The sequence below is a fragment of the Protopterus annectens genome, chromosome 6.part0 (assembly GCF_019279795.1).
Source record: "Protopterus annectens isolate FY-2018-M chromosome 6.part0, PAN1.0, whole genome shotgun sequence".
NCBI classification, from domain to species: domain Eukaryota; kingdom Metazoa; phylum Chordata; order Ceratodontiformes; family Protopteridae; genus Protopterus; species Protopterus annectens.
Genome location: NC_056737.1, coordinates 1,874,559,261 through 1,874,580,501, shown reverse-complemented (window position 1 = coordinate 1,874,580,501; position 21,241 = coordinate 1,874,559,261).

Sequence of the window (21,241 nt, the reverse complement as noted above, 5' to 3'; positions counted from 1 at the left end):
ACTATTTGATAACCAAGTGAGTGAGCTGTTCTACTGACCTTTCTCAATCACAACCCATTACTGATAGCAATATACTATGAAACTGACAGTACAAGAAAGATGATCAAACATAAAAGATTATCTCTCTTTTACGATGTCTTGGTCTGGCATTTAGTCACCATGTACTGGTTTGTATTTTGTATGTTAATTTGAAATAAATATATTTGTGATTATCTTATCTTAATTCTTTTGTCCTGTAAGTCCCACCTTATTAAAGTTAATTAGTTTCTTACCTGCAAATTAAAACTTAAAAATATCATATAAAATAAATATGATTGGGGTCTGCTTAGCATGAAATGTTAACCTCTGGACTCTTTAAAGCAAAATTGCTAAACAGCAAAACTGTTATCTGCAGAGCTTTACCATACTTAATAGTATATAGAAATAAAGGGTCGAATTTAGAAAAGATTATGGAATGTGGGAGCTTTATCTGAGATGTTTTTTTCATCATGATAAACCTGTCTTATTCACAAACTGCTCTACAACTGAGGTTTTCCCTTGCAGGGACCTACGTGAGAAGAGGATTCTGGCTGCCAAAGACACATGCTAACTAATGGTGCAGTCCAGGGGAGCTGCTATTGCTGAATAGCAAACGTGCTCCCCCAGAAACTTTCCTGACTCCCAATTTGTTTTGTTGAGTAAAAGTTTACTTTATAAGGAAAAAGTTTACACCATCAAAAACTGCATTTGCCCATTAACTGTTATGAGAGTATTTGAGGTACATGTAAATGCAGTGGAACGTGGGGGTGGAGATGTGTCAGTGTATGTATGTGTGAGGATATGTGCATGCATGTAAGTCTGTACACAGAAATGGAAATGTCTTAATAACTCTTATAAGAGTGGATAAGAATTAGGTGACAGTTGTTTTTCCAGTACAAGGATCTGCGATGCTATGAGGGTTCTAAACACAGCTCTCAACCTCTTAGCTCAAGAAATCTGGACATAACCAAAAATAATGGGGGGAGAAAGGCTGAAAAATAAGGACAGATTTTAAATATTAATCTTATAAGCTTAGAAAGTTGCTAGAATAAAAGATTTTCTGTTAGTATGCATTTTCTGAAGGATATGAAGTGCAAAACTGGAATGACTGTCATTACTTAGTGACTGTATTCCTCACTGATTTACCAGAAAACCACAATTTTTATGAGGAAAAGACCAAAAATATGAGACAAAACTCTGGGCATTTGAGAGGTATGGTTCTAAAATCCCTCAGACTGGAAAAGTAGGACTGCAACATAGTAATGGCCCATGTTTGTGTCTGAATGATTTGAGATGATCAACCCATGGGGACATGCAAAGAGCGACTTGATTGATCTTCTTATCAATCTGTCTAATGCAGGTAAGAATGTTGTTCTGAGTGGAATTCTACAAACTCTCAGAATGATGTCAAAATTCAAAGAAATGTAATTGGCTGGTGCCTCATCCAAGGGGGGTACAGTATGTATCATCTTACTATAATATGATTGGCAAATATATTTTCTTTCAAGGGGACGCCTTTCACTTTTCATACCATGACTCAAGCATACTGGCTAAAACTTATTCTTAGGAAAAAATCAACTTTCTAAGCATCACAGCATAGCAAACAACACCTCACTAGCTCCCAATCATGACCGTATGAATGTTGCTGTACTCAGTTCCAAAGTCTAAATAATAAGGCACACTACCTCCAGCCTCTCCTGTATTTTGTATATATCCATTTTTGTGTATTATCTATGATATGGCTTCAATGCAAAGACAGCACTTCTTCTATACTAGGATTCAACACTATCATTTTTGACCCACAAGGGTACAAGGTTATATAACAATTTCTCAGACACCCTATTATTGGTAAACCAATAGACAGATTTGCCATGAGCATCAGACAGAAATTACCAAAGCATAAAACACTCAATACAAGTTGAATTACCACTTCAGAGTATCCTAGGTCTATATTAGAACATCAAAGTTTCACAACTTCGAATGTTTTAATATCGACCCCTAATCAGCGAACGCTGAAAATAGCAAGCTGTGGAACACCGAATTTCTTCCTAGGGAAGGAATTCGCTTGGCCATTCCTGTGGCTTCACTATGTTCAGCACTGTGGTGGAAAGTTATGGGTCGGGATCAGATAAGTGTGCGATTGTGTGGACGTGAGGGTTAGGGCATGGGGTAGGTGAGTTAGGGTTAGGGCGCGGGTCAGGTAAGTGTGCGATTTTGTGGACATGAGGGTTAGGGCGGGGTAACTGTGTTAGGGTTAGGGTGCGGGTGAGGTGAGTGTGCGATAGTGACGGACCTTAGGGTTAGGGTTTGGGTTAAGGTAAGTGGATCGCTAGTGGTGTGTGTACAGTTTAGTGTAAGGTTAGATGTAGGATTTTAGGTGTATGTGTGTGGATTACTGTTTGTTTGGTGTGTTTGTGTTGTGTGTGTGTGTGTGTGTGTGTGTGTCGGATCAGCAAATTTTTTCCCTGGGAAAAAATCTGCTGTTCTGCATGTTCGATATTGTCAGCGTTCACTGAATAGGGGTCGATATTAGAACATTCGATGTTTTAAAAAGTTGATGTTCTAATATAGACATGAGTATCCCATATATCACATTTCATGTCCACTGATAACCATGAAAAATCTTTCTAGCTATTAATGGGAAAACACACACCAATAATAGCAAGCATAACTAATGGTTGTTTGACTTAATAAATGCAAATTTCCAGGGATAAATAATCAAGTTGCCCATAAGCACCCCTTTTATTTTGGATCTTTTCATAAAAAAGCATAGCCTCCTTCTGTACCCTACCTACTGTATCAAAATCTCTGGTGACATGTGATTGCAAAGCAGTGGAATTCTCTATCAAAATAACACATACTTCCTTACTGAATGGTTCTGACCTTAAGGACTTTAAAAAAAACAAATCTGTTAAAACTCTATGATGGAACATATTGCTTCTTATATTGTTATCCTTGTACTGCTAGGACACATTTACAGCAAAGTCAAGAAACACAAACTGACAGATCATTATGCAACTATTGTGCAGCTGCCAGCTCCATACTCAGTCCATTTTTATTATCCCTCTTATGTAGCCATCATTTTACCACTGCATTTAGAAAAAGACTGTGATTTATTACTATCGTTGACGTTTGCAATGGCACTGTGTGTAATAAAAGCACAGCTTTGTGTGTTACTCACAGTTATGGTGGCTGCCTTTTCACTTTTTGGTTATGCTTGCCTTTGCCACTCTGATAAACAACATTAATTAATAATTGTCACTATTGTTGTATGATGTGCCAGCAATGCAGTTTTCAGTGATCATGAGCAATTCTTTATGCCTGATTTCATTATCACTGCGCCTAGATCAAATTGCTCTTGTCTGAAAGAACTCACATACAGTTGACAGCTAACGGCAAAGCAGGCACTGAAATGAATATAAGTTAAATAAACATGACTATCACAGCAGTACACGTGACAGTTGCCATATGGTAGAACGAATTCAGTGATGAGTTTTTCTTTTTCTCAGGAGTAATACTTTTAGATCAGATAGCTCAAAATTAACATTCTACAACAGGTCTTATAAACATGCTCTATAAATGAAAGCAGCAAATGCCTATTTTGTATGCTGACTCAAAAACTATTCATTGTCTTTACTAGTTGATGATTTCCTACTTTACTCCTTTAAATTTAAAGTAATGAAAGATACCTTCTTCTTTACTCCTTTAAATTTAAAGTAATGAAAGATACCTTCTTAAAGCTAATTTACAGAGTACTGACCCCAAACTTATGGTCAATTCTTATTCTGTTCATATTGTTGGTCACTGCCACATGGACAAATACAGTATTGCATAGTTCAATCAACTACATCAACAAACAAGTAAATAAAATAAAAATCTATCCATTGTGCTACAAAGTCATCTAATCCAACAGGGAGTGCTGTGGCGGTATTACAGTGAATGTAAGTTCTGAAGTAGAAATTTAAAGCAATGCTGTACATTTTTTTCAGCTGTACAAAGCAACACTTTTCATTTGCTTTGGCTGACTTGTTGAATTTCATTTTGTTGTGTTCCACTGATCAGAAAATATTGATGTGCTCTTCGTTAACTGAAAATACATGTATTTATTTATTTATACATACATACATATACATACTAAGTATACTTTGAATTCATTGTACTCCATGATGTGTGATAAAACTATATATATATATATATATATATATATATATATATATATATATATATTTTTTTTTCCATTTGTTTTATTTATTTATTTATTGACATTTGATTACCTGGATAGTCCCACTTAGTCTACAACAACAAACCCTTTTCAGCAACAGCATGGGGAAAATAGTGTCATATGCAGCACAAAATAGGCAATTAATAATCAGTGTACTTAAAATTTAAAGTAAACAGGAATTACAAAATTTTGCCAAGATGAGTAAAATATTAAAATACCAAGCATGTTGATACAGAAAGAGAAAGCTCTGTACTGCATCATGAAATAGACAAAATGATCAGTATACATAAAATGGAAAGTATACAGACATTTACAACGTTTTCTTAAGATGGATAACATAACAGAATAACAAGCATATTTGTATACAGATAATAGCAAAGTAGAATGCTCCAAAGTATGGAGTATAAAGCATCTTGTAAGCTTAGGCAGAACCATATGTCCATTGCAGTTTTGTGGTGGATTGTTTATTGCATGTGTAGACACATTTATATACAGAAGGGGTCTAATTTACATGATCAATAACTCAAATGTTCGACTTTCATATGGCTGAGACCATATGATCGAACATTTGAAACATCGACCATGTAAAGTAAACAGCATAACACACCAAAAAATACCCATTTTCCCCTTCACCTCTTCCCAAAGCATAATTTAAGGCATTATGTACTACAAATTCAGCCATGCAAACCAGGTCAAATGACAATGTCATGGTGCCTTCATTTTTTTTATTTGTTTTTAATTCTTCTACTACACCATTGCCTAATTAAACAATAGATGTTACTTGCTATTACACCTTGTCTGACTCTTCTAATTTTCAATTTTCAAATCAATTGCAGTATTATTAAAGGATCAATGTGGATCAAAGCATCCTCTATGGCATTGTCTGTCATTGCATAGCATTTCGTATATTGCCTATGCTATGCAACCCAACATTCTATGCTGACAATAGCTGTTTTACTCTCACCATTTATTTTTGTGATCATAATTTATGTCCTTTTTGCTAAGTGCCATAATACTACATTTACTGACATTAAAGGCAACGTTATCTGCCAGAAGAAGGTATATGATTTTTAAACACCATGATAATGGGTCTTGACATCTTTTAATGAAGTGACTGTGTTCCCCAGTTCATATTTATTGATATATTTAAGTATCCAGAATGCATTCCCCAGTATTAAGTCTGTGAAGAAATACTCCAGAAAAGAAGCAAACCCAGCATAAAACCATATTGTAGAGATGTTGTAACAGCTACTGGGATAGAAAAGATAATCCCTCCTTATTCTGAATTGTAACCTGCTGCAACACTGTTTTACCCAGTAAACTATGAATGCAAGTCACTTAGCCACACGTTGCTCCTGGGGCAACAAATGGAAAGGGCATGTATGTCTAGTGGGCTTAAAATGTTAAAATGAGTAAAATAAAATAAAAAAATAAAAAAAATGTGAAGGGACATTTGTTGCTTCTGTCCTGTCAATTAGTTCCTTCTTGGGAATAATTTTGTATGCCTTAACAAAGTCAAACAAGCAGCATGTACTATTAGCCCTTTATCTCACAGTGCTGTGACCTATTTAAAGAAAGACATATGATTCAAAAGGCAAGATATTCCCTGAGTCAATCTTTATTGTTCCATTTCTAACAGAAGTAAGGCCCGCTTATCATTTTTAATAAGCTACGTTAAGACTTTTTTGCATGATTTTACATAGATTACCAATCAGGCTGTTGGGCTCAAAATTGTCAAGTGTGATGCCCTTTTTATGAAGTAGTGCCATTGCAACCTGCCAGCATAGATCATGGATGTGTCCAGATACTTATTTTTAAACATAATTGGCATAATTGGGTTATTTAGGCATTTCTTGATTTTGTTTCATACAAAACTTCCAGGTGTATTGCATGGTCCCATGGAACTTGGGTTTTTCATTTTTCATGTTTCCAATGTCTGTGATTATATTTTCTCAACTTCTAGATATGTAATTTTGACAATGGGCCAGATTCAGGAAGCCTCCGTGTAAGAGTTATAACTCTTACACGGAGGCTGCAGTGAAATTGTGTGATGTCAGCATGTCATGCATATGCATGAGGGGCATAAGGCATGCTGAATCACACTAGTAACTCTTACACGGTCCGTGTAAGAGAGTAGGGGGCGTGTCTGTAGGCTAAGCCCTGCAAGCGGACACGCCCCCGGAAGACTAGAATGGCTGAAAGTAAACAGCCACGCACTACACAACACATGCCCCGATAGACCATCACTGTATAAAGTGAAGAGATGTAATAAAATTAAATTAAAACCTTTTTTTTTTTTAAAACCCCGTAAATGTTTGCTACTGTGTGCGCCCGTGTGTGCGGGTGTGCTACTAGTGCAATCACAGTTAGCAATCAGTGGAAAAGGATATAAGAACTAAATATGCAAAGTAAGCCAAGAAGTAATAGCTTAGCGGTAGAGTTGCTGGCCTAAGAGTAGGCAGGCAGGGTTCGAGCCCCCACAACAACCTTTTTTTTTGTAAATAAGCACTAAAAGCCCCTGACAGTATTGTACACATGTAAATGTATTCCCTTTTGTAAAATGGAATGAAACGGAGCATATATTCTGAAGTAACACAATAACAAAAATAGTCAGAAATGTACTGATAGGTAAGCTGCTGTAAGACGGAGTGCCCGTAGCTGAGTAGTGTTTAAAAAGCTGTAAACTGCGTGCCTGTTGCTAGGCATCGGTTTAACAGAGTGAAACTGTTTGCAACTAGCTGTGCTTAGCTGAACATGTGTGTCACTAGCCAATTAAGGTTTATCTCAGCGCACACCGTTTGCGCGGCGCTCCCACAAGCTAACTGCCAGTGCGCATGCGTTAGCTCCGCGCAAACGAGCGCAGACCTGGTTTTAAGTGCTTAAAAGTGCTTTTGGCATGTTTGATTGACAGGTCTCAACTCATTTCTGTCAGGAAAATCAAAAATCAGTTGCCAGATTCGAACCCAGGATACCATGCACTAGAGTCAAGGTACTAAACCACTAAGCCATGACAGCAATACCTAGAAATGCAGAAATAGCATATATATGGGATAAAATCCAGAATGGAGCATGATAAAGCATTTTCAGTGAAGTAGATACAATTCCAAAACGGCCAATCAGAGAAATGTGCGGAAAATCGGCATATATAAGCCCCATAGGCGGGAATACACAGCAGAAACGATTGTAGATCAGAGCTGCAGTCAGAATGAGTGGAGTAGGTGAGGGACGTTGCTTTCGAGCACAGCGTTGGGGCGTTGAGGAGTCCAGATACATGGTCTGGCTCCTTGTCCACCATCACGAGGCCCAACTCATGGAGGGCCAGGTCTCATGGGGAGCATATAGGGCAGAGGCATGGGACCAGTTGGCTCGTGATCTGACCAGTGCTACTGGCATTCCACGCACTGGTGAGCAGGTCCGTCACCACCATGCGGACTTGAAATGATGCAAGCAAGACCAGTTGTCTGAATGGATCCAGGAGGCCCGGGATATGCCCAACGCCCCACTACTGAGTAAGTTACATTTTACTTATGTATGTAAGGATTTCAACTAGCTGATACCATGGAGATGTGTAGTCCAATATTACTTCTTTTGTATTACAGCTGCAGGTGTCCGCTCTACGAATCGCGAGATGCATGCCCGTAGGCTGGTGCGGATGCGCCAACGTGCAGGTTAGTAACCCCACCCAGTACTTGTAAATAAATATTATACTGTAGCATGTATCAGAACACTGCAGTGTATTGATTAAAAGTAATATAATGTGCAAGCAAGATTTGAAAGTCTGCAGGTATGGCTGCAACAAGTTCATCAGTATGCAAGTGTAACTGGAAATATAATTGATAGAATTAAACAGTGCTGTCATACAGATGTCCCACCATTAATTAAATATAGTGTAACCTGCAGTAGTCTCAAGAGTACAGCTTCAGAATCTGAGGTAGTCACATGTGAGATATATCCCTGTTGAAATGCTGAATCATGACAGAAGTGAGGCTGTTGGAAAGTGTTTGAATCACCACTAGTCTAACATGTGAACAAAGCCTAGAAGTAGCAACCTGAACTGTGAATTTGCAGGAAGTGTGAGACTGACAGAAAGGGTCATGTATGAATAAATAAAGTAGTAATAACCCGGAATATATTAGCCCCAGTGTGTTTCTACAGAACTAAATGCATGTGGGAAGTACAACTTAATATACCAAACTGATTTCAGTGTGTCAGAATCTGGAATGTCTAGCCAAATGCTGTATATGGTGATCACAGTAAACAATTTGCAGATAGAATGAATGATTATCTGACAGACTAAACAGCCATAGTTGTCCCCTGTCCTGTCATCAAAGTGTAGCAGGATGATGTATCTGATCAGATTCAAAATAAGTAGGATAGTGATGTATTTGCAACAGGTGTAGCTTGACAGTCAAATAAAATTTATTTTGAAACATCAGCCTCAACTTAATTGTGTACCTATTATAAATGTAAATCAATGTGTAACATATGAATGTGTCATCACTTTCTATCTCCGCCCAACCCTATAATTCCATATAACAACACCCACTAAATAATGGTATGTGAACATTTCATTAATCATGGACATTTGTCCGTTTCAAAAATATATACATGTCTGTTCGTGCATGTGCCCTGTTCATACCTGCAAATCTGATGGCCTGTTGCCATTAATCAACCCTGCATGTTGTTTGACTGTGTATTTCTGTTCAAATAATGCATGTGATATTGATATGCCCCTTGTTCAATGGTGTTAATATCTGGGTGTTTGTTTGATGGGAATACCAATGCATGCGTTACAACTAATCTGAATGGAATACAATGCCACTAACCCAAACTAACATAACTACTCACAAACCTAGAACGCTTGGGAAGGCAGGTCCCAGCGGACCCACCTCTCCCACCTCAGCTGGTGACTGCACCTGGCACTAGTGCCCAGGCCGGACCCTCCGGTGGCCCTGTGCCACCTTCGGGTGGAAGCGCTGCAGGGGATGGGGCCCGTCCCCCTCTGCAAGTGTGGCCGGAGGGGTTCGTCCACTCACCCTCCGCGGTGTCCGGTCTGTGGTGCGAAGGGAGATCCAAGACACTGTTCTTGGGCCCCTACGCCAGCTCGAGGCTCATGTGGCACAGCTAACAGCCCCGGCCGTTGCCCCGCCTACACAGCCCCCAGCACAGCCCCGTCCTGGGCTGTGAAGGAACAGTGGCAACTGCCTATGGGTGGGGATATCAGTTCCACTGTTGCCATCTGTGGGCTCATGCATCTTGGAAATCCCAACCTCCGTCCCCGTCAATTGTGTAACCCCCCCCACGTGTGTCATACACCGCCCCTGTATGCGTCTTGTCTGTCTTGTCTGTTAACCTAGGCAACCTACCTTCCCAGCTATACCCACTTCCTTCACCTGACACACCACTCTCACCTGAAAAAAAGGGCACTCTGTGCCCACAAAAAATTACGCCCCATACATAGCTGTCCATGTCGCACACATGTCTGCTTGACATTGAAACAGTTAATTACAATTGGCTCTACAACAACTATTAATGTTGTCCTGACACCTCTCTCAGGGTGAAAGGTTTCTAATGTCTCACCAAAATACATGGAAATGCACAGCTGTTGCTGCCAAAGACATGGGCATCTATGGGCCTTACCTACATCCCTCCTGCAAATCCCACGCTTGTTTCCCTACTGTCTTACCCTCTTTGTGACCCCTTTTCACCACTTTCCTGTCACCCCTTTTTCTTTTCTTTCAAAGAAATTAGCTGGTGTGCTTGTGTTAGCGGAGCTCACCGCCAGTGCTTGTCGTGAGCTCAGCAACGAGCGCAGACCTGGTTTTAAGTGCTTAAAAGTGCCTTTATGGCACTTTGATTGACAGGTCCTGTACTCAGTTTGAAAGTTTGCTAAGAAAAATAAATTCCCACTGTCGAACCCAGGACCTTGGTAACATTAGTCTGTATGACCAACCACTAAGCCATGCCTGCTTTACAAGAACACACTGCTAAAATAAATATAACATGTAATAGTAGGAATCAGTATAAAGGCAATATAGGAGATGTACTATCTAAAGCATGTCAGGTAGGGTTTTAATGGCCAAATTACTGGATTCCCATACTAGTTCAGTGTGAACAGAAACAGCCCTGCTACCTGTTAGCTTGTACATAATAATGTAAGGTAATGTACATATGTGAAGGTATGTATATCTACACATACATATATATAAATATATATTAATACATATGAAATATAGTCGTAGGTCTCAGTAGCCATACACACTCACTACAGGAAACAGTGAACATAATTGCAGCAACCTGAATCTGCAACACAGCCTGACCCCTGTGTGACCTACTTACCCTTCTAACTGCTTAAAGGTGGCCTCAGCACTTTGATTGACAAGTCCTGTACTCAGTTTGAAAGTTTGCAAAGTAAAAAGACTTCCCACTGTCAGTCTCAAACCTAGGACCTTGGTAACAGTAGTCTGTATGACCTACCACTAAGCCATGCCTGCTTTGCAAGAACACAGTGCTAAAATAAATATAACATGTAATAGTAGGAATCAGTATAAAGGCAATATAGGAGATGTACTATCCAAAGCATGTCAGGTAGAGTTTTAATGGCCAAATTACTGGATTCCCATACTAGTTCAGTGTGAACAGAAACAGCCCTGCTACCTGTTAGCTTGTACATAATAATGTAAGGTAATGTACATATGTGAAGGTATGTATATCTACACATACATATATATAAATATATATTAATACATATGAAATATAGTTGTAGGTCTCAGTAGCCATACACACTCACTACAGGAAATAGTGAAGATATATGCAGCAACCAGAATCTGCAACACAGCCTGGCTCCTGTGAGACCTACTAAGCCCTTTAACTGCTTAAAGGTGCCTCCAGCACTTTGATTGATAGGCCCTATACTCAACTCAAAAGCAGAATATGAGCATACTAGTAGGCCCTACCACAAGACCATTGTAACACTAGTCTGTATGACCTACCACTAAGCCATGACTCTCATACAGGAATATAGTGCTAAATAAGTGGAACACGTAATAGTATGAATGAAGATAAAGGCAATATAGTATGTCTACTACCCAAAGCATGTCATGCAGACTTTTATAGTCCCAATTACTGGGTTCCCATACTAGTGTAGTGTTAACAGAAACAGCCCTGCTAATTGTTAGCTTGTACCCAATAATGTCAACTAATGTACATATATGAAAGTATGTATATGTACACAGATATATATATATATATATATATATTTATATAGCAATACATATGACATATAGTTGTAGGTGTCAGTATGCATACACACTCACTATAGGGAACAGGCAAGATAAATGCAGCAACCTGAATCTACAACACAGCATGAAGCATGGTAGATGTACTAACCTTCACACTCACAAAACACTGTCAACAGCATACCAGCATGGTCCACGCCCTACAATCTGAAAGGGCAACGCCTATCTCACATACCCTTTTATAGCAGTGTCCTGAAATCACAGTGAGACATGCAATCAGTACACACCCAGCTGCATGCAATTAGCAAATGCTGCCTTACAATTGGTGCAGAGGCCATCACATGGACCTATGCAGATACCTACAAAAGCAATGAGTACCCACACTACACTCATGCAATACATTCATTGCACAAAACCGACAGAGAAAGAGAGAGAGAGAGACAGAGAGAGAACAAAACAGAACAAAACAGAAATAAAGACAGCCAGCAGCAAAACCAGCAGCAGCAGCAGCAGCAAACTTCAAGCAGCACCAGTGACACACCAACAGCTGCCACAAACACAGGTAATGCAAAGTAGCAGGTTAATCCTGTGTATACTGTGACACCTCCAATTGTATCATAGTTCACTATCTATAGGTATGTCCATGAGATAGGTTGTGTGTACATAGTCATGAAATATAAACATATGTAATATTGTTGTACATGTGGGCCATAACTAACACTTCCATAGCTTAGAACACAAGGCCAGTTGTGCATATGATGCAGTAGTTCCCAGGGTCAGTAGAGGTTCCTCCTCATTGGTGTGGGACCACTGTGTATGTATGGCACTGTTCAGGTACATATCCTGTAGTATGGCCAGAGATTAATATCAGTCTGTCATGTGGTGCTATGTCCTCCAGGGGTGAATGTAGCACACATCCAGGGATACCATTTCGTAACAGTGATGATATGTGTTCTGCAATGATGAGGGTGGCTCTCACCTGGACATGTGAGAGGATAGGGAGGTTACAGTCATCTGGGATAACTAATAACACGTGTGTAGGACAATGGGGGTACCTGCACCTAAACTGTCTGCAACAATGTTGGCAATATCTGTGCATTTGGTGAATGTGAAGCATCTTAACACTCCAGACAACAGATGCCTTCCGTCATGTGAATCTGCCCTGTGCTGCAGTAGCCTCCTACTATTGTTATACAATATGCCTGTATCTGTAGTCCACTGGACAGGATTAATAAGTAGTGTGCAGTTGTTCTGGGTTAGATAACTGTGTGCACAGTACATGCAGTATGTGGGATGTCTGTGGTACGCATATGCAAAGGTGCTGGCGGTGTGTGTTGTGGCTTCCACTGGCCCAGTGGGCTGCATGGATAGCATCACTGTCATAACTACTGAATAACTGTGTAATAACATGCATGCACAGCAAGGTAGTGTACTGTGCTTGTGGTGTTGTTCAGATATGTATATCCAGGCTGAGTAATGTGTGTCCACATCACAGGGTTGGATGGCAGCACACATCCAGTATGTATGGATGAACACCCAGAATGTGTCAGACGTGTCACCTGTGCAGAAGTATCTGGCCATTACTTGTGCATCCCCCACAACACACACACATGCAACATATGGCAGATGTACTATAGCAGTACACACATGTTCATAGGTTCATACTAGGCTATCTGCCCGAGGGCATTTACAAGCCTAGCCCATCGTTTTGTGGCTTACGCCACCCCTTTAGTATGGGGAACCATACCCATTATTTTGCTGTGCCTCTGTCGAGCAGTGACACGGAGGTAATCCCTGGGGTATATCTGCGATCTCCCATCCATTGGTCAAGATTTCTCTTGAACAAGGCTAGCGAGGTGCTCTGCCTCACATATACCGTGATTTTGTTCCACAGCATAGGAGTCTTTGGGTGATGAATCTATCCCTCCAGCATGTCCTATTAATAGCCGTGTCGAGGTTTAAGTCTCCGCCCTTGTGGCTCTGATGGATCTAGGTTTTTAGGTGAAGCATATTCATCAAATCTGGGTTTGACATGGCCTTGTATGTTGGGCAAAGGTCACCTCTGAGCAAGCGGTGGCGACTGAATAGAACATACATGGACATGCTGGAGGGCAAATTCCTAACTGAGAGGCTCCCTTCACTCTGTAATGAGCTCGAACAGTTGAGAATGAACAGTTCATAGGTTCATACTAGGCTATTTGCCCTAGGGCATTGGTAAGCCTAGTAGAATGTGTTTGTCTTTGCCACCCAATCACATCTTATGCTGCTATGCCCTTGTCCGACTTTAGTATACTTTGCCTCTGTCTAACAGCGACATAGAAGTGATACCTGGGGTACAACTATGATCTCCATCCACTCATCCAGATTCCTATGGAAGAGAGTCAATGAGGGACTCTGCCTAACCAGTAGTGTGAGCTCATTACAGAGTGAAGGGAGCCTCTCGGTTAGAATATGCCCCTCCAGCATGTCCATGTATGTCAGTGCTGAGGTCCAGCTCTCCTGAGCATGTGGCTGTATGGGACTCTGATTGCCTGAGGTGCATCACGTTCATTACTGCTAGGTAGGACATGGCTGTATATGGCATGCACAGATTGCCTCTGAACAGGCAGTATGCCACTGAGTCCAGCTGGATTCACTTTACCTGGGCAGCATATGACATCTGTGTGAGCCATTGCATCCCCTTGATGATGTACTGTTGTCCTGTACCAGTTGCTGTAGGTGTCTGGTTAGGTACATCCCAAAAGGTGCATTGTACGCAATTATAGGCCTGATGATGGATGAGTACAGAGGCACAATGACCTCCCCTGCCATACATGTGAATCAGTCATGATTAGCTGGGCTATATAACATGTCTGTCAATCCACGTTGGCCATGTGGTAGACAAATGACAGACCGCTACCATGTTTCTTGCCCAGGTCCCCAACTACGTCTTCTGTACTCAATGGCCTAACACCTATGTTGTACTGTGCCACCAATGTCGAGTGGGAATCTGCATTGAATACTGATACTCCCCCTCCCTTGTTCAAGTGTTGTGGCCGACAAGAATGGTAACAGCTATAACGTGGTAGTACTGGTGTGCTCCTGTGAAACCTGAAACAGGTTCATGTTACTGCACAGATATCGATGTCCAGAATGCTAGGTAGGGTTTTGGGTGCGTGCATCCTTGGGTCTAGACGTCCAGTGTTGAGTAGCATCACTCTTACTTCCTCATCCTTTGTGATACAAATGGATGTGGGTTTGCCTTATGAGCCTTGCCTAATACAGGCACTATGGGTGTAGCAGGAGGCTCCGCCAAATGTCAATAGGACTGTGGTGACAGGTGCAAGCTGTCCCTAGCAAAGCATACCACCCCAAGATGGCAGGCATTGGCACACCTGTGAATGACACCAGTATGTCAGTCAATTGTTGGAAGGGATCATCGTGCCTTGATATTGTGGCATTGTTCTAGGTGAGGGTAGGATGCTACTCAAGGTCAGGGTCAAACTGTCTCGGCTACGTGCTCAGAGAGCTCTGTAATGTCTCATGTCATGTAGTCCAGGGAGGAATGTGTCAGGCCATTCACAGCAGCATGGACATTGACTGAGTCATACCTGTACCTGCCTTGGGGTTACCTGACTGTTTGTGTTATGTGGCAGTTCATAGTGCCTGACAGGCTGCACACCGTGACCCTCACCTCGTTAAGCCTGGTGAACGTGATGTGAGTGTGCCTGATGATAGAGGCACCTAGTACAGGTGTATGAGGTGTGTTGTTAACTGTTAATGGCTGTGAGTGTTCAGCACATTGGCTTTGTGTGATATGTGTTGCACATGTTCGTTTATGTGGTAGTGGTTGCCTGGATGTCTGCTTAGGAGGTCTCTGCTGCATAGGCAGAGCTGTGGTCTGAGCCTACAAGTATGATCATGTGTGATCATGTGTTAGGTCCACTGTTGTGGTAGGTCTACATGAGACTGGAAGTGTAGTGAGTGATCCCCTTTGCCACGTGACTGGTTATGGCGGTATTGACTAGACAGAGCCTAGCCTCCAGTCTGGTATATGGTTGCATCACTCACATGAGTTTGAATTTGTTGTTAGGAGGAGGGGGTTGTCTGTGTACATGCATCTGTTCTAACATTGTCTCTGGAGTACCACACTCACCAGCTGGACTGAGAGAACTGACAACTGACCTCTGGACATGCTAGAATACTATTGTGAACTCTGTAATCACTAATGATTGAAAACAAGGTCCAGTGGGGAGTGAGGGTGTACTGACATTACCTACAACTGCTGACTGATATAAAAGCATCAGTGAGCAAATGCCAGGTAACCTAAGTGCAATGTGTCACAATGAAGTAAATGCAACAATGACAAGCAGTCACTTGCTGTCATGTGTAACATGGAAGTACGTACAGTAAGCAATGCAGATAACAGAAGTGAGTCACAGATGTGTTGCAAAGATGTGTACTATGTGGATGTAGCATACCAGTGAAATAACAAGCTAACAGATAACAAGCATATAAACAAAGGTAGATGCAGGAGGCCTGGATGTAGTGTTTGCTACAACAAACAAGGTGTAGCAATGTCAGTAAGATACAGCTCAGATATGCAGGCACTATAAACCTGAAACCAGATGTCCCCAGCTATGAATGGCAGAGTACAGCCTATTGTCACACATGGGTGCAGACCACAAACCTCGTTAATGTTAAATAACTGGCCTGAAGGCCAACTGCCCATACCAGAAGTAATACACTTGTACACTGGGCCCACAATCAGCAGTTCCCAACTTCAATGGATGAAAGATATGTGTCCTGCCACCACAGTGCTTGCCACCAACCTCCCTAATGTAAAACAACTGGTCTGAAGGCCAAGTACTTAGTACAAATGACATAGAATGATAGCTACACTGTAATCAGGTTTTAACCAATCAGTAATAAGTAGAAGTTAACACTACCTGTATAGAATGTGTACCATGTATTGTTGAGATACTATGCTGATAACCTGTTTGTGTACCTTTCCAGATAGACATGGCACCTAAACGGAATCCTGCCTACTCTGCTGCAGAGGATGACGTGATCCACCAGAGCCTGGTGCGTGACTATGCCATCCTGTTCTCACGCACCACCCAGAATCAGCAGGAGAGGTCTGCACTGTGGCAAAACCTTGTTAGCAGGATAAATGATGTTGGCATGCATGATAGGACATATGAGCAGGTGAGACATCACTGCAGTGATTTGATAAGAAATGTCCGCCAGCGTGCTGCAGATATCCGCAGGCAACAGGTTGCCACAGGTGGGGGGGTGGCCACACATCCCCCCCTCACCAGACAGGAGGGGCTACTGCTAAGTGTTGTGGATCCAGCCCCAGAACAACAGCAACCATCATGCATCCTGATGGAGGTTGGATCCACACAGCAGCAAGACAGCGAGTGTGCAGGTAAGATGCCATATTCATTTATTGTTATTACTTTTACATTTGTTGACCCAGATAGTCTAGCTGGATATAAGTTCATTTTCAGTAGAGGCCTGTGGAGAAAAGCTCCACACATAACGTAATAAAGGCAGACAGACAAGTTGTCATTACAGACAGCCAACATAATAGAATTGTACACCAGCCTGTTAATTAAATCAACATACATGTAAGGAAGTCAAACAGTTTAGAGTCATACACAATGTACCGTTGGTTTCAAAGCAATCCTACCTAAAGCATAATGGTTATGCAATAAGGCAAAAGCCATATACATAATAGTTAGGGCTCAGAAGGGTAGAGAAGTAGAAGGAGTATGACAGATACAATGATATGGAAGAGGCAGGAGTCAAGAAGGGAAGTGAGGAAAAGAAGGAAGACAGTCAAGAGGAGGTGGGAGGGATGGGAGAAGTAGGTCAGAGCATAGAAGGACATCAAGGTGAAAGAAACAGGGTAGAAGCTAGTTTCTATGCACAATGAGGGGTTAAAGGTGAAGAGAGGGTAGGGAGAGGGACGTTAGCCTGGACTCCAAGAAGAACAAAGCCAGTGGGTTTGGAAGTACAGTTTGAGTTGACGTTTGAAGAGAGGTAAGGGTGAGATTAGAGTTAACTCCTAGTATGTACATATGACTGTTCTGTACGCTGTTACTTCATGCACGCATAAGGTGTGCATGTGGTATGTATCTGTCATCATGATATATATACAGACATGATGTGCAGCTGATGTGTATAAGGGAACTAGTGTACTACTGTACTGTATCATGTGCAAAATGAATGGCACACATGTGCCCACTGACATTACTCTCTTCACACTTCCAGGTCCCTCCCATGTAGCAATGAGGCAGGCCATACATGCTGGTGAGTCTTTTTAAAATTATCTGTAAAACAATTTATAAAACTAGGAAGAGTAGTGTAACTCTGTAGTAGACATGCTGGTGACTGTGTTCACAATAACTGTAATTGACAGGTAGTAAATTGAGTAGTGTAACACGGTACTGATGTGTGTGTTTACTGTGGGGTGTGCATGTGTGCAAGTGTGCCTGTGCCCAAGTGTGCATGTGTGTTAGTGTCCATGAGTGCATGTGTCCATTTCTGAATGTGTGCATTAGTATTGAAGTGCATCTCTTTCAAAAATGTATTGAGACTGTAATCTGTGTTCCATGTTTTCCTCCCGTAGGTTCTGGTGCTGCTCTGGTGACCTGCAGCAGGGAACCTGAATCTTGTGCCCCAGGTACTGATGATGATGAAATGTCTGTAATGGTGCAGGAAGGTGTGTCTGGGTCCGCCATTGGTCAGCCAATTGACAGTACACAGCTTTCAACCCGTCAATGCGCACAGTCATCCTGCCGTTACATCCTTTGTCACCATTGTCCCTAGGTGATGGACAGTCAGCAGTGGGCATAGATCAGGGTAATGTGGTACCTGTGGTACATGCATCCTCACAAGGCAGCCATGTGCAGAGGCCTCCAATGGTACCACGCAGACAGTCGCCCATGGGTTCTCGTGGGGGCATCCGTGGCCGTACTGCCTCTGGCCGACGTGCCCAAGGAGGTATGTCAACCTCCACTATGTTTAAAACTGTCATGCAGGCACAGGCACGTATGGAAAGGTACACCAGACAGGGTCTGAGGGAGCTGAGAGCATGTCGCATAGCCATGACAGACGGCATGCATGATGTTGCGAATGCTATCCGTAACTTCACAGATGACGTTGACAGACGTTGTGGGGGCATAGAACAGCTGCTCCACAACCAGATGTCCATGGGCCAGGGCGATGGTGTGCGTTTGCGACGTCGACGTGGCTGTATGCCAGCAAGAGCACCAGCTGGCAGTGGCCGCGGATGACAACAGGCCCACTCGCGCGCCTCAAGTGCCAGCACCAGCCCCAGCAATGCTGGGTCTGTGCTGTCATCCAGACGCCCCAGGAGACCACGTGCACGTGGCTCTGGACAGTCCCAACAGGGAACTGTGTCCAGTCAACACACCCCTGCTTCCGATGACAGTACCCAGTCTGGGTTAGTACCGGATACGGCCCGTAGCACCACTGCCAGGCACAGGTACCGTGTCCGTGCCCACAGACACTGATCTGGATGACCTGACAGGTGCAGTCTGTGGCTGTCCACAAAACCCTGTACATGGCAGCCATTATGTGGGACTGTGTGCGTGCTTACACACATGCAGAAACCTGGAAACCTAACACCTAGGGCAAATACATACACACACACACTGCACCAACAACTTTCCACCCTGTACTGCTGCCCCTCACAAACACACATACACACACATGTCAATTGGTGTTACCAGTGGCTGGCTTGGGCATACCTAACCCACACCCTGTGCATATGATGACACTGTGCCACCTCCTGCATACTACAACATCGGTGCAGGTAAAGGTAAACACGTTGCTGATGTACAGGGTGACTACATAGATGTGTATAAGTAGTAACATGTTGGTAACTGTTGACTGTTGCAGTATAAATGTGTGTATATCCCAGCAGTCCTGCTGCAGTAACTGTATGAATGTCCTCAATTGTTATCTGCACCCATACTACTTAACAAAGTGTACCAGCTGCACACCATCACATGCTAACATTGACTATGGCAATCAGCATCTTGTGCTGTTATGTAGATTCAGCTACATGTATCTGTTCTGTCACACATGCATCTATACACACCCTGCTACCCACACAGATGCACACACTCACCTGCCATTCCCATTATTTATCACCCTACATGAGTAGCTGTTGATACATGACAGGTACACATTTCAGAAGTGCACTATGTTGTTTACTACTGGCATCCCCTTCTCTACCTGTACTCACAGGGTTCAGGCAACCTCATCAGTTGGAAGATGTAATGTGCATCAGGTACTGTAGTACCCTGATTGCCACAGCAAACATGTTTCCCATACGGAAATGCACACACAGACACATCCCACATCCACACACTTGCCACATTCAGGCTTCAGAACACTATCTAGGTATATTCGGTACATGTGCGTGTTACAGTAGCATGTAACACTATACTGAGTACTGGCAGTTACTTGTCTGTTGTCATGTTGTCTGTATAGAATAAAAGAATTGTTTGATTATCCTACTCCGTTTTGTGGACATTACTTGAAGAAGTGTTACCTTACATGTGTTATCAGTACCACCACCTTCTGTTTTGTAGTTTTGTTTGTATAGGGTGCTATCAACGTCACTGCTTGTTAAGGGTAATGACCACCCTGCAGTGCATAGCCCCATGTGGCAAAAGCCACATCCCACCCCATCATTGTGCACACACACTAACCCCACCAACAGTAAAACACATACTTTCCATTTGCAAGATTCAAAACCATACCTAACTGTACAATGACAGTAGAAACAGACACATTAGCAGAGTGTGCTATTTGCAGTAGTTGGAGAAATCCTTACTAATGCTGTACTTAGTGGGTGCTGACATCATCTGTGTGTAGGAGGAGGGATGTGCACCCTGTAGTGTGTTCTCCCAGTTGGCAAAAGGCAGTTAACCCTCCCAGCATAGTGCACACACATAAACCACACTCATACTAACACACATACATTCCCTTTGCAGGATTCAAACCCCTACCTAACTACGTTATGACACTGAAGAAAGACGCATTAGCAGAGCGCTATGCAAATTATTTGAGGACTTTACTACAGGTGATATAGTTATACAGTCCTGACATCATCACTGTTTCAAAAGGGGGATCTGCATCCTGTACCATACTGTCACGGTTGCTAATAGGGACATTTCCCACACACACATCGATGTGTTGGTGGTTTGCATATGTGGGGGATCCAGAACTCCAGTGTGATTAGTATATGGTTTGATTGCAACAATGAGGGATATACTCCCAGGGGTGAGCAGTTTGTACTCATGTTTGTAAAGATCAGCTCTACTATATCTGCCCCTCTTGTGGGAAGGATGGTTACCTGTTCCATAGCCAAATAATGTCCGATCAATGGGAACCTTAGAGCTTGGGTATTGTGGCTTGTGTAATGTTCACAGTCTATGTTTGGGTAGCTGGCATCACCCAGTATGATGGTGTTTGCAGAGTAATCTAAACTCTCCTGTGTCAGCATGAAGGCTGTGTGGGAGACCTGAGTTTGAGAGGGTGCTGTAAGAGCTCCTCTGTGTCTCTTTCCATGTGGTCCAGGGAGGTACGTCCCAACAGGTAGCTGACTATGACCCTCCCCTTGCTCTGTCTGGAGGGCGGCACGTCTGTCAACAGCTTATGTCACGCAAGTGCACACCCCTCATAAATGATGTGGAAACCTTCAAAGGCCCAAGGCCTGTTGAAAATATGGACCAGACTGCAG